The sequence below is a fragment of the Mobula birostris genome, chromosome 12 (assembly GCF_030028105.1).
Source record: "Mobula birostris isolate sMobBir1 chromosome 12, sMobBir1.hap1, whole genome shotgun sequence".
In the NCBI taxonomy this organism is placed as follows: domain Eukaryota; kingdom Metazoa; phylum Chordata; class Chondrichthyes; order Myliobatiformes; family Myliobatidae; genus Mobula; species Mobula birostris.
Genome location: NC_092381.1, coordinates 2,279,708 through 2,291,952, shown reverse-complemented (window position 1 = coordinate 2,291,952; position 12,245 = coordinate 2,279,708).

The following is a 12,245-nucleotide window of genomic DNA, read 5'->3' as shown; positions in this document are numbered from 1 at the left end:
GTGGAGCTTACACGTCCTCCCTGTGACTGAGCAGCGTTTGCACGTTCTCCCTGTGACCATATGGAATTTGCACGTTCCTCCTGTGACAGTGTCGAGTTTACACGTTCTATCTGTGATTGTGTGGAGTTTACACGTTCTTCCCTGTGTCTTCATGGAGATTACACGCTCTCGCTGTGACCGTGTGGGGTTTGCTCGCTCTCACTGTGACCTTGTGTAGTTTGCTCGTTCTCCCTGTGACCGTGCAGGATTTGCACGTTCTCCCTGTGACCGTGTGGAGCTTACACGTCCTCCCTGTGACTGAGCAGCGTTTGCACGTTCCTCCTGTGACCGTGTGGAGTTTGCTCATTCTCCCTGCGTCTTTATGGAGTTTACACCTTCTCTGCATGTCCGTGTGGAGTTTACACGTTCGCTGTGTGCCCGTGTGGAGTTTTCACGTTCTCTCTGAGTCCGTGTGGAGTGTACACATTCTCTCTGTGTCCGTGTGGAGTTTACACTTTCACTGTGTGTCCTTGTGCATTTTCCACGTTCTCCCTGTGACTGTGTGGTGCTTACACGCTTTCCATGTGACTGTGGAGTTTACACGTTCGCCCCGTAACCGTGTCGAGTTCGCACGCTCTCACTGTGACCGTGTGGTGCTTGCACGGTCTGGCCGTGACTGTGTGGAGTTTGCACGGTCTGGCCGTGACTGTGTGGAGTTTGCACTCTCCCCCTGTGACCTTGTGGCGTTTGCACGTTCCCCATGTGACCATCTGGCGTTTGCTCGTTCCCCCTGAGGCCGTGTGGCGTTTGCACCTTCCCCCTGTGACTGTGTGGCCTTTGCATGTTCCCCCTGAGACTGTGTGGCATTTGAACGTTCTCCCTGTGACTGTGTCGAGTTTACATGTTCTATCTGTGATTGTGTGGAGTTTACACGTTTTGTCTGTGATTGTGTGGTGTTTACACGTTCTTCCCTGTGTCCTCATGGAGATTACACGCTCTCGCTGTGACCGTGTGGGGTTTGCTCGCTCTCACTGTGACCTTGTGTAGTTTGCTCGTTCTCCCTGTGACCGTGCAGGATTTGCACGTTCTCCCTGTGACCTTGTGGAGCTTACACGTCCTCCCTGTGACTGAGCAGCGTTTGCACGTTCCCCCTGTGAACGTGTGGGGTTTGCACGTTCCTCCTGTGACCATGTGGAGCTTGCTCGTTCTCCCTGCGTCTTTATGGAGTTTACACCTTCTCTGCGTGTCCGTGTGGAGTTTACACGTTCGTTGTGTGCCCGTGTGGAGTTTACACGTTCTCTCGGAGTCCGTGTGGAGTGTACACATTCTCTCTGTGTCCTTGTGCATTTTCCACGTTCTCCCTGTGACTGTGTGGTGTTTACACGCTTTCCATGTGACTGTGGAGTTTACACCTTCGCCCCATGACCGTGTCGAGTTTCGCACGTTCTCACTGTGACCGTGTGGTGTTTGCACGGTCTGGCCGTGACCGTGTGGAGTTTGCACACTCTTGCCGTGACCGTGTGGAGTTTGCATTCTCCCCCTGTGACCTTGTGGCGTTTGCACGTTCCCCATGTGACCATCTGGTGTTTGCTCGTTCCCCCTGAGGCCGTGTGGCGTTTGCACCTTCCCCCTGAGACCGTGTGGCCTTTGCATGTTCCCCCCGAGACTGTGTGGCATTTGAACGTTCTCCCTGTGACAGTGTCGAATTTACACGTTCTATCTGTGATTGTGTGGAGTTTACACGTTTTCCCTGTGACTATGTGGTGTTTACAAGTTTTGTCTGTGATTGTGTGGAGTTTACACGTTCTTCCCTGTGTCTTCATGGAGATTACATGCTCTCGCTGTGACCATGTGGGGTTTGCTCGCTCTCACTGTGACCTTGTGTAGTTTGCTCGTTCTCCCTGTGACCGTGCAGGATTTGCACGTTCTCCCTGTGACCGTGTGGAGCTTACACATCCTCCCTGTGACTGAGCAGCGTTTGCACGTTCGTCCTGTGACCGTGTGGGGTTTGCTCGTTCTCCCTGTGGCTTTATGGAGTTTACACCTTCTCTGCGTGTCCGTGTGGAGCTTACACGTTCTTTCTGTGTCCGTGTGCAGTTTACAGGTTCTCCCTGTGACCGTGTGGAGTTTGCACGCTCTTACTGTGACTGTGTCGAGTTTGCACGTTCTCCCTGTGACCGTGTGGGCTTTATACATTCTCACTGTGACTGCGTGTAGATTGCATGTTCTCACTTTGACCGTATGGAGTTAGCACATTCCCCCGTGACCTTGTGGCATTTGCACGTTCCCCCTGAGACCGTGTGGAGTTTGCAAGTTCTCCCTGTTACCGTGCAATTTACACGTCCTCCCTGTTACCGTGGAATTTACACGTTCTCCCTGTGACTCTGTCGAGTTTACATGTTCTATCTGTGATTGTGTGGTGTTTACATGTTCTGTCTGTAATTGTGTGGAGTTTACAGGTTCTCCCTGTGACTGTGTGGATTTGCACACTCTCAGTGTGACCGTGTGGGGTTTGCACGCTCTCACTGTGACCATGTAGGATTTGCACACTCTACCTGAGACCATGTGGAGTTTACATGTCTTCCCTGTAACCGTGTGGAGTTTACACGTTCTCCCTGTGACCGTGGAGTTTACACGTTCTATCTGTGATTGTGTGGAGTTTACACGTTCTATCTGTGATTGTGTGGAGTTTACACGTTCTGTCTGTGATTCTGTGGAGTTTTCACGTTCTCCCTGTGATCTTGTGGTGTTTGCAGGTTCTCCCTGTGACCGTGTGGAGTTTACATGTTCTGTCTGTAATTGTGTGGAGTTTACACATTCTCCCTGTGACCGTTTGGGGTTTGCACGCTCTCGCTGTGACCTTGTGGAGTTTGCTCATTCTCCCTGTGACCGTGTAGGATTTGCACGTACTCCCTGTGATCGTGTGGAGTTTACGCGTCCTCCCTGTGACCATGTGGAGTTTGCACGTTCCCCCATGACCGTGGAATTTACACATTCTGTCTGTGACCATGGAATTTACACATCATGTCTGTGACTGCGTGGAGTTTGCACATTCTCCCTGTGACTGCGTGGTTTACACGTTCTTCCCGTGACCGTGTAGAGTTAGCATGTTCCCTGTGTGACCGTGTGGAGTTTGGACATTCCCCTGTGACCGTGTGGCGTTTGCATGTTCCCCCTGTGACCGTGTGGCATTTGCATATTCCCCCTGTGACCGTGTGGCATTTGCACGTTTCCCCCTGTGGCCATGTGGAGTTTGCAAGATCTCCCTGTTGCCGTGGAATTTACACGTTCTCCCTGTTACTGTGGAATTTACACGTTCTGCCTGTGACTTTGTCAAGTTTACACGTTCTATCTGTGATTCTGCGGTGTTTACACATTCTGTATGTGATTGTGTGATTTACACATTCTCCCTGTGTCTTTATGGAGATTACACGTTCTACCTGTGACCCTGTCGAGTTTGCACGTTCACACTGTGACCGTGTCGAGTTTGCACGTTCTCCCTGTGACCGTGTGGGCTTTATACGTTCTCACTGTGACCGCATGTAGATTGCACGTTCTCACTTTGACCGTATGGAGTTAGCACATTCCCCCTGTGACCTTGTGGCGTTTGCACGTTCCCCCTGTGACCGTGGCGTTTGCACATTCCCCCTGTGACCGTGGCGTTTGCACATTCCCCCGAGACCGTGGAATTTACACGTTCTCCCTGTGACTCTGTCGAGTTTACACGTTCTATCTGTGATTGTGTGGAGTTTACATGTTCTTCCTGTGTCTTTATGAAGATTACACATTCTCCCTGTGACCGTGTGGAGTTCACACGTTTTGTCTGTAATTGTGTGGAGTTTATAGGTTCTCCCTGTGACTGTGTGGGATTTGCACACTCTCACTGTGACCGTGTGGGGTTTGCACGCTCTCGCTGTGACCGTGTAAGATTTGCACACTCTACCTGAGACTGTGTGGAGTTTACATGTCCTCCCTGTAACCGTGGAGTTTGCACGTTCTCCCTGTGACCGTGGAATTTACACGTTCCGCCTGTGACTGTGTCGAGTTTACACGTTCTATCTGTGATTGTGTGGAGTTTACACGTTCTGTTTGTGATTGTGTGGAGTTTACACATTCTCCCTGTGTCTTTATGGAGATTACACGTTCTCCCTGTGATCTTGTGGTGTTTGCAGGTTCTCCCTGTGTCCGTGTGGAGTTTACATGTTCTGTCTGTAATTGTGTGGAGTTTACACATTCTCCCTGCGACTGTTTGGGGTTTGCACACTCTCACTGTGACCGTGTGGAGTTTGCTCATTCTCCCTGTGACCGTGTTGGATTTGCACATTCTCCCTGTGATTGTGTGGAGTTTACGCGTCCTCCCTGTGACCATGTGGAGTTTGCACGTTCCCCCGTGACCATGGAATTTACACGTTCTGTCTGTGACCGTGGAATTTACACATCATGTCTGTGACTGCGTGGAGTTTGCACGTTCTCCCTGTGACTGCGTGGTTTACACGTTCTTCCCGTGACTGCGTGGTTTACACGTTCTTCCCATGACCGTGTGGAGTTACCATGTTCTCTGTGTGACCGTGTGGAGTTTGGACGTTCCCCTGTGACCGTGTGGCGTTTGCATGTTCCCCCTGTGACCGTGTGGCATTTGCACGTTCCCCCTGTGGCCATGTGGAGTTTGCAAGATCTCCCTGTTGCCGTGGAATTTACACGTTCTGCCTGTGACTTTGTCGAGTTTACACGTTCTATCTGTGACTCTGCGGTGCTTACACATTCTGTCTGTGATTGTATGATTTACACGTTCTCCCTGTGTCTTTATGGAGATTACACGTTCTGCCTGTGACCGTGTCGAGTTAGCACGTTCTCCCTGTGAACGTGTCGAATTTATATGTTCTCCCTGTGACTGTGTCGAGTTTGCACGTTCTCCCTGTGACCGTGTCGAGTTCGCACATTCTCCCTGTGACCGTGTCGAGTTTACATGTTATCCCTGTGACTGTGTGGAGTTTCCCCTGTGTTTGATCCTGACCTCTGGTGCTGTGTGCTGCAGTTTGTAATGTCTCCCTGTGACAGGATGGCTTTTCCCCAGCTGCTTCAATTCCTCCCCCAGCCTAAAGAGATGGATCAGTTGGTCTGTTGTTATGCTGAGTGACTCTGAAACAAGAGGTATTAAGTTCCAGTTGAGGACAGGAGTTTGTGATGTGGAGGATTTATGTTCATTACCATGGTGACTGAGAGACTGTGATACGCAAACCTCACTCCACTCACCTTTCGTCATGCTCTTGATCTTCCCGAGCGGTGATGGAACGGAGACGTAGGAGCTGTCTGCAAGAGAGAGGAGGCTGGTTTGACACCAAATGCATGTACTCAAATAGTCCACTCAGCCTGACTCCTCCATCCCCACCTCTCTTCCCTCCATTAAACTCGGAAAAGTGCAGGATGTGTTCAGAACCGGAGGGCTTGGACATCCGTCCTATAGTTGGGTAACCAGAACTGTGTGCAGTGCTCCAGGAACTTTAGCCCTTTACCCCTTCTACCTATCCCCTCCAAACTTCTTCCTTCATCCCCTTTCCCCCACCCACCCACATTACCACTCCTCTGGCTTCACCTATCATCTGCCAACTTGTCCTCTTCCCTTCCACCCACCTTGTTAGTCTGGCCTCTGCCTCTGTCCTCTCCAGTCCAGATGAAGGGTCTTGACCTAAACTTCGACTGTTTATTCCTCTTCATAGATGCTGCCTGATCTGTATTTTGTGTGGTTGCATTCCTGACTATGTGCTCTACCTGAGAACGATAAGTAAAAGCATCCGTTAGTCTTGCGAGACCATGGATCTGTGCCTGGAAAGTCTTCACTCTCCAGGGCGCAGGCCTGGGCAAGGTTGTATGGAAGACCAGCAGTTGCCCATGCTGCAAGTCTCCCTTCTCCATTACACCAATGTTGTCCAAGGGAAGGGCATTAGGACCCATACAGCTTGGCACCAGCATCGTCGCAGAGCAATGTGTGGTTAAGTGCCTTGATCAAGGACACAACACATTGCCTCAGCCAAGGCTCGAACTCACGACCTTCAGGTCACTAGTTCAATGCTTAACCACTTGTCCACGTGCCCACTACCTCAGCATGAAGCCTTTGGGTTTCACACCATTGTACCACATCTCTTGCCTCACTTTGCTCAGATGTCTTTATTCCCCTGTCCAGACTGGATACCTCCACATTGTCCTGCATTGTACTCCATCTGCAAGGCCTCCTCCACTCATCAAACCAGCCCTGGTCCCACCGTTGGTTCTGCTTGTCAGAGTAACACACACAGAACTCAGCCGGTCAGGCAGCATCAATGGAGAGGAGCAACAGAGCAAGTTTTGGGCAGAGACCCTTTATCAGGCCTCGAAAGGAAGGGGACAGAAGGTGGGGGTAGGGGAAGAAATGCAAGCTGGCAGGCAAGGGGATAGGTAGGAATGTGGGGAAGGAGGATTGAGTAAGAAGCTGGGAGATGATAGGTGGAAGAAGTAAAGGGTTGAAGAAGAAGGAATCTGATAGGAGTGGAGAGTAGACCATGGGAGAAGGTGAAGGAGAGGGGGCATCAGAGGCCGATGAGGAGAGAAGGGTTGAGAGGGAAAGCAAAATGGGGAATGGAAAAACAGAGAAGGGAGAGAGGGAGAAATGACCAGAAAGCCATGTTTAGGCCATCAGTTTGCAGGCTGCCCAGATGGGTGCTGTTCCTCTGACCAGAGAGTAGCCCCACTGTGGCTGACACATTGGAATGGGAATGGGGAGTGGAATTAAGATGGGTGCCACAAGGAAATCCCATAACAGTAGATGCATCATTGCAATTGGCCAACTTTCCTGGATCCTGTAGAGAGATGGCACTGGATTGGAAAGCACCATGCTTCAGGAATGACAGGGCAAGGTAAGCTGGAATCTGTCGAGCAGTCACTCTAACATTGGAATGATGGAACCTACCATGCAGCAGCTAATAATGGACCACTGCGAAGATCATGGGGCAATTGAGCAGTCACTAGGTGGAATTGAAATAAAACCGTGTTTAACAACACACACAAAATGCTGGAGGAACTCGGCAGGCCAGGCAGCATCTATGGAAAAGAGTACAGTCGACGTTTCTGGCCAAAACCCTCTGGCAGGACTGATGAAAAAAGGCTGAGGAGTACATTTGAAAGATGGGGAGAGGGGAGAGAACCACCAGGTGACAGGTGAAACCAGGAGGGGGAGGGATGAAGTACAGAGCTGGGAAGTTGATTGATGAAAGAGACAGAAGGCCAAGGAAGAAGGGAGGAGCAGCACCAGAGTGAGGCGATAGGATGAGAGAGGGAAAAGAGGATGGGAATGGTGAACAGGGGGAGGGTGGAGGCTTTACTGGAAGTCTGAAGAATGGATGTTCGTGCCATCAGGTGGGAGGCTACCCAAACTGAATACAAGGTATTTCTCCTCCAATCTAAGTGTGGCCTCGTCACAATGGTGGAGGAGGCCATGGATGGACATATCGGAATGGGAATGAGAAGTGGAATTAAAATGGGTGGCCACTGGGAGATCCTGCTTGTTCTGGCGGACAGAGTGTAGATGCTCGGTGAAGTGGTCTCTCAATATACGTCAGGTCTCACCAATGTGCAGGAGGCCACACTGGGAGCACCGAACACAGTAAATGACCCCAACAGACTCACAGGTGAAGTGTCGCCTCACCTGGAAGGACTGTTTAGGGCCCTAGATGGTAGTGAGGGAGGAGGTGTAGGGACAGGTGTAGCACTTGTTCTGCTTGCAAGGATAAGTGCCAGGAGGGAGATCAGTGGGGAGGGATGAATGGATGAGAGTCGCATAGGGAGCAATCCCTGTGGAAAGCAGAAAGTGGGGGGAGGGAAAAATGTGTTTGGTGGTGGTATCCCATTAGAGGTGGCGAAAGTTTCAGAGAATTATTTGCTAAATGCGGAAGCTGGTAGGGTAGGAGGTGAGGACAAGAGGAACCCTGTCCCTGGTAGGGTGGCGGGAGGACGGGGTTTAATAAGTTTGCTACCTCTTTGAGGATGTACCAGGAGGACCAATAGATGTAATGTATCTGGGTTTCCAGAAGGCACTGAATAAAGTGTTCTGTAATGGGTTGCTCACAAGATATTAGCGCAGTTTGTTGGCATGGACAGGCAGCTGGTGAATTAACGGGAAAGAGATGGTAGGGATAATTGGGGCGTTGATGGGTGGCAGTGGAGTGTCTCGGGCCTGGGGCCTCAATCAGTGAGTTGGATGAAAGGACCGGAAGGGAAATCTGAGGTGGAAATTCCTCTCTCAGAGGTGGTGAGAGTGTGGAACAAGTTGTCAGTGGAAGGGCTGGATGTGGGTTTGATATTAACATTGAAGAGAAGCTGGGATAAGTATGTGGATGGGAGGGATATGGAGGGCTATGGTTGATGGGAATAACAGTTCAGCATGGAATAGATGGGCTGAAGGGCCTGTTTCTGTGCTGTGGTGCTCTATGAGCCTCTGGCTGAGTGTACAGCAGCCAGGTTTGCTGCTGATAGAAAGACAGCTGAATGACCTCACCAGGTCTCATCTATCACTTGCCAGCTTGTACTCCGTCCCCTTGCTGCCTTCTGCACAATCTCTTATGGCTGTGAACCACAATCTCTGCAGCCACTTTTGTTCAGTCTATAGGATACAAACTAATGGGTACAGGGCACTTGTCAGTCTTTGACCACGTTCGTTTGCCCTGGACTCACCATGGAAGCTTTCTACAGACACCCCTTCCTGTAGCCTTTGATATTCAGTGATTACTGAGATGCGTTTAGCTTCTTCTAACTTGAAGATTGACCTAATGCACCTGGATCACTCCATGAACCTGTAAACACTGCCTCATTATTCCTCTTTAACACTGTATATTTATTTCTGTAACTTGTAGTAATTTTTTTGTTTTGCTGCCACAAGACAACAAATTTCACAACATTAGCCAGTGATAATAAACCAGATTCCGCTTCTCTCGATAATTTGGAATCTCTGCCATTACTGCTGCCCCAGACTTGTTGACTAATGGTTCAATGTCAGCCACGCTTTTCCATTTTTAATAAAAGCGCTGGAAGCTCGCTGTGTCTGCACTCATATAAGTTTCCTTGCATACTCGATCTTCTCCCTCTTCATAGTTCCTATTAGTCTTCCCGATACAGATTCTACATTCATCTTTCCAATGTTGCAATCCTTTCTATTTAATTTGATAGCATCCGTAATTTCCTTAGTTAGCCACAGACGATGCCTTTTTTTATTTAAAATCGAGCCTTACTTTCTCCATGGAATATAATTCTACCAAAAATTATGAAATATCCACTAAAATGCTTCCCACTACTATCTGTTATCTATTTTTCCCAGTCCACTTTAGCCAACTGTGTCCTTGCCATGTCTGGGGTCTAATTGTCACAGTAGCACCGTAGAAATTGTCTTTTCTTCAGCTGAGGATATTAGCTTCAGGACTACATTCTACAGCCACAGATCACATTTGCAATTCTACCAGACCCACACAATGTGATTGATCCTAAATTTCTTTCTCAAACAGCCCACGGCTGTAGTGATAGGTGATGAATACAGGCCATATCAGTCAAACATGCTGGGCTCTGACACCATGGGAGGGGCGGTACTGGGGGACATTCACTGAGGGAGGGGTGGTACTGGGAGATTGTCACTGTGGGAGGGGTGGTACTGCAGAACAGTCACAGTTGCAGGAGCACAACTTGGGGATTGTCACTGTGGGAGGGGTGGACCTCAGGGAGGGTCACACTGTGGGAGGGGTGGAACTGAGGGAGGGTCACACTGTGGGAGGGGCGGTACTGAGTGAGGGTCACACTGTGGGAGGGGTGGTACTGAGGGAGGGTCTCACTGTGGGAGGGGTGGTACTGAGGGAGGGTTGGTAGTGAGGGAGGGTCACACTGTGGGAGGGGTGGTACTGAGGGAGGGTCACACTCTGGGAGGGGTGGTACTGAGGGAGGGTCACTGTGGGAGGGGTGGTACTGAGGGAGGGTCACACTGTGGGAGGGGTGGTACTGAGGGAGGGTCACACTGTGGGAGGGGTGGTACTGAGAGGGTCACACTGTGGGAGGGGCGGTACTGAGAGAGGGTCACGCTGTGGGAGGGGCGGTACTGAGAGAGGGTCACGCTGTGGGAGGGGCGGTACTGAGAGAGGGTCACTGTGGGAGGTGTGGTACTGAGAGAGGGTCACTGTGGGAGGTGTGGTACTGAGGGAGAGTCACACTGTGGGAGGGGTGGTACTGAGAGAGGGTCACACTGTGGGAGGGGTGGTACTGAGGGAGGGTCACTGTGGGAGGTGTGGTACTGAGGGAGGGTCACACTGTGGAAGGGGTGGTAGTGAGGGAGGGTCACACTGTGGGAGGGGTGGTAGTGAGGGAGGGTCACACTGTGGGAGGGGTCATATTGATGTATTCACTCTTGAAGGAGGATGAGACTGTGAGAAATGCAACCTTTTTCATCAGATGCCAAACCAAATTCCCTATTTACCCGTTAAAACCTCCTGGTCCGTAATTGGAAATTGGAGGGGTGAATGTTCTTAGTTTCCCTGGTGCCAGAATGGAAACAAACCATTTCTCCAGCCTCAGGTTAATGAGAGCTTCAGAGAAAGGCTCGGGCGGTGCGGAGCAGCTCTGAAGGTCAAACACACGAGCATTTCTCCGCACACAGTCGCTTCATTATTTATACCCCGGCCTGATGCAGCCTGTTTAAATTTTCATCAGCTCCGATTGCTTCCACTTCAGTCTCCAGTCACTTCCCTTTCGTCCTCCCGCCCCTGACACCTCAAGAATTTGCCGAGTGCCCACATTTTCTCCAGATCCTGTGTGGGGATTGGCCCAACGTTCCCCAGTGCCCTCCCACACCCGCTGCTCCAGAGATTTTAGCTGGTTCAATTGGCTGTATTCATGTCTGGTTGAATGATAATTACACCTGAACTTGAAATTGAATGAAGACCAGCAATACCTGTAGTCAAGGACCATGGTGGCGGGGCTCAAGGACGAAGACTGGTGGCACCCAGACCAGTGAGTCCCAGGCCAGAAGTCCTTGCAGGCAGGAGACACAAAGGCCAGTGAGCCTTTCTCCCTCCCCAGCTCAGCGAGTCTTGGAGTCCATGTGAGTCTGCAGACTGAGGCCCTGAGTTCTCAGTCCACTGATCAGTGTGTCAGTACAAAAGGTCAACGTGTTTCACTGAATGTTTTGATGTACAAGGGATAAATAAACAAATCCGATTCTTCAGGTGAGGCTAAAGAGCTCCGGAACATTGGACTCAGCTTCAGTGGGGAAATAGATCTTGCCCTATTGCCCTCGAAGGCCACAGGCCTGGACAGCTCTTTGTTCCTCTAACATGTCTCCGTCACTCCACCATTTGGGTTCACTGACTCTCTCCCAAGCCCCCATTAAACACTTCGGAAAAGTTCAAAGTTCAACATGAAAGTAAATTTATTATCAAAGTCCATATCTGTCACCATGTACAACACTGAGCTTCATTTTCTTGCAGGCATTCACAATAAACTCAAAGAAACACAATAGAATCATTGAAAAACTGTGCACAGATGGACAATCCCTATGCAAACAAATAACAAAAGGTGTAAATACAAGAAAAAAAAATTGATAATTATTGAGAATGTGAGATGAAGACTTCTTGAAAGTGACTCAGTAGGTTGTGGTAAAGGTTCAGAGTTGGTGTGGGTGTGGTTATCCCCCCTGGTTCAGGAGCCTGATGGCTTAGGGGTAATAACTGTTCCTGAATCTGGCAGTGTGAGTCCTGAGCCTCCAGTACCTTCTTCCTGATGACTACACTGTAAAGACAGCGTGGCCTGGATGGTGGATGCTGCTTTCTTGTATAGTTATGCGCAAATGTGGGGCCGGCTTTATCCGGAATGGACTGGGCTGTATCCAATACAACAGGAGTTTCTCTTCAAAGCCATTGGTTTCCATACTAGTTTGGGAAGGTAAATGGATCCAAAGGGAAGATATACAGAACGGTCACAGACAAACCTCATAAGCTCTGGAGGCTATAGTCAGCTTGGTTCCAGAAGCAAAGTTCAAAATTTTTTATGAAGTGCATATATGTCACTATATATAACCGAGAGAGTAATTTTCTTGTAGAAATTCACAGTAGAACAAAATATCAATGAAAAACCACACACAAACAAAGAAAGACAAACAAACAAGGGATTATTTAAAGTAGAAATGAGGGTAAAGTGAAGGAGCACAAAAGCTCACTGTAAAGCTCTGTGTCCCACTGTTTGAGAATCCCAGGTTCACTCAG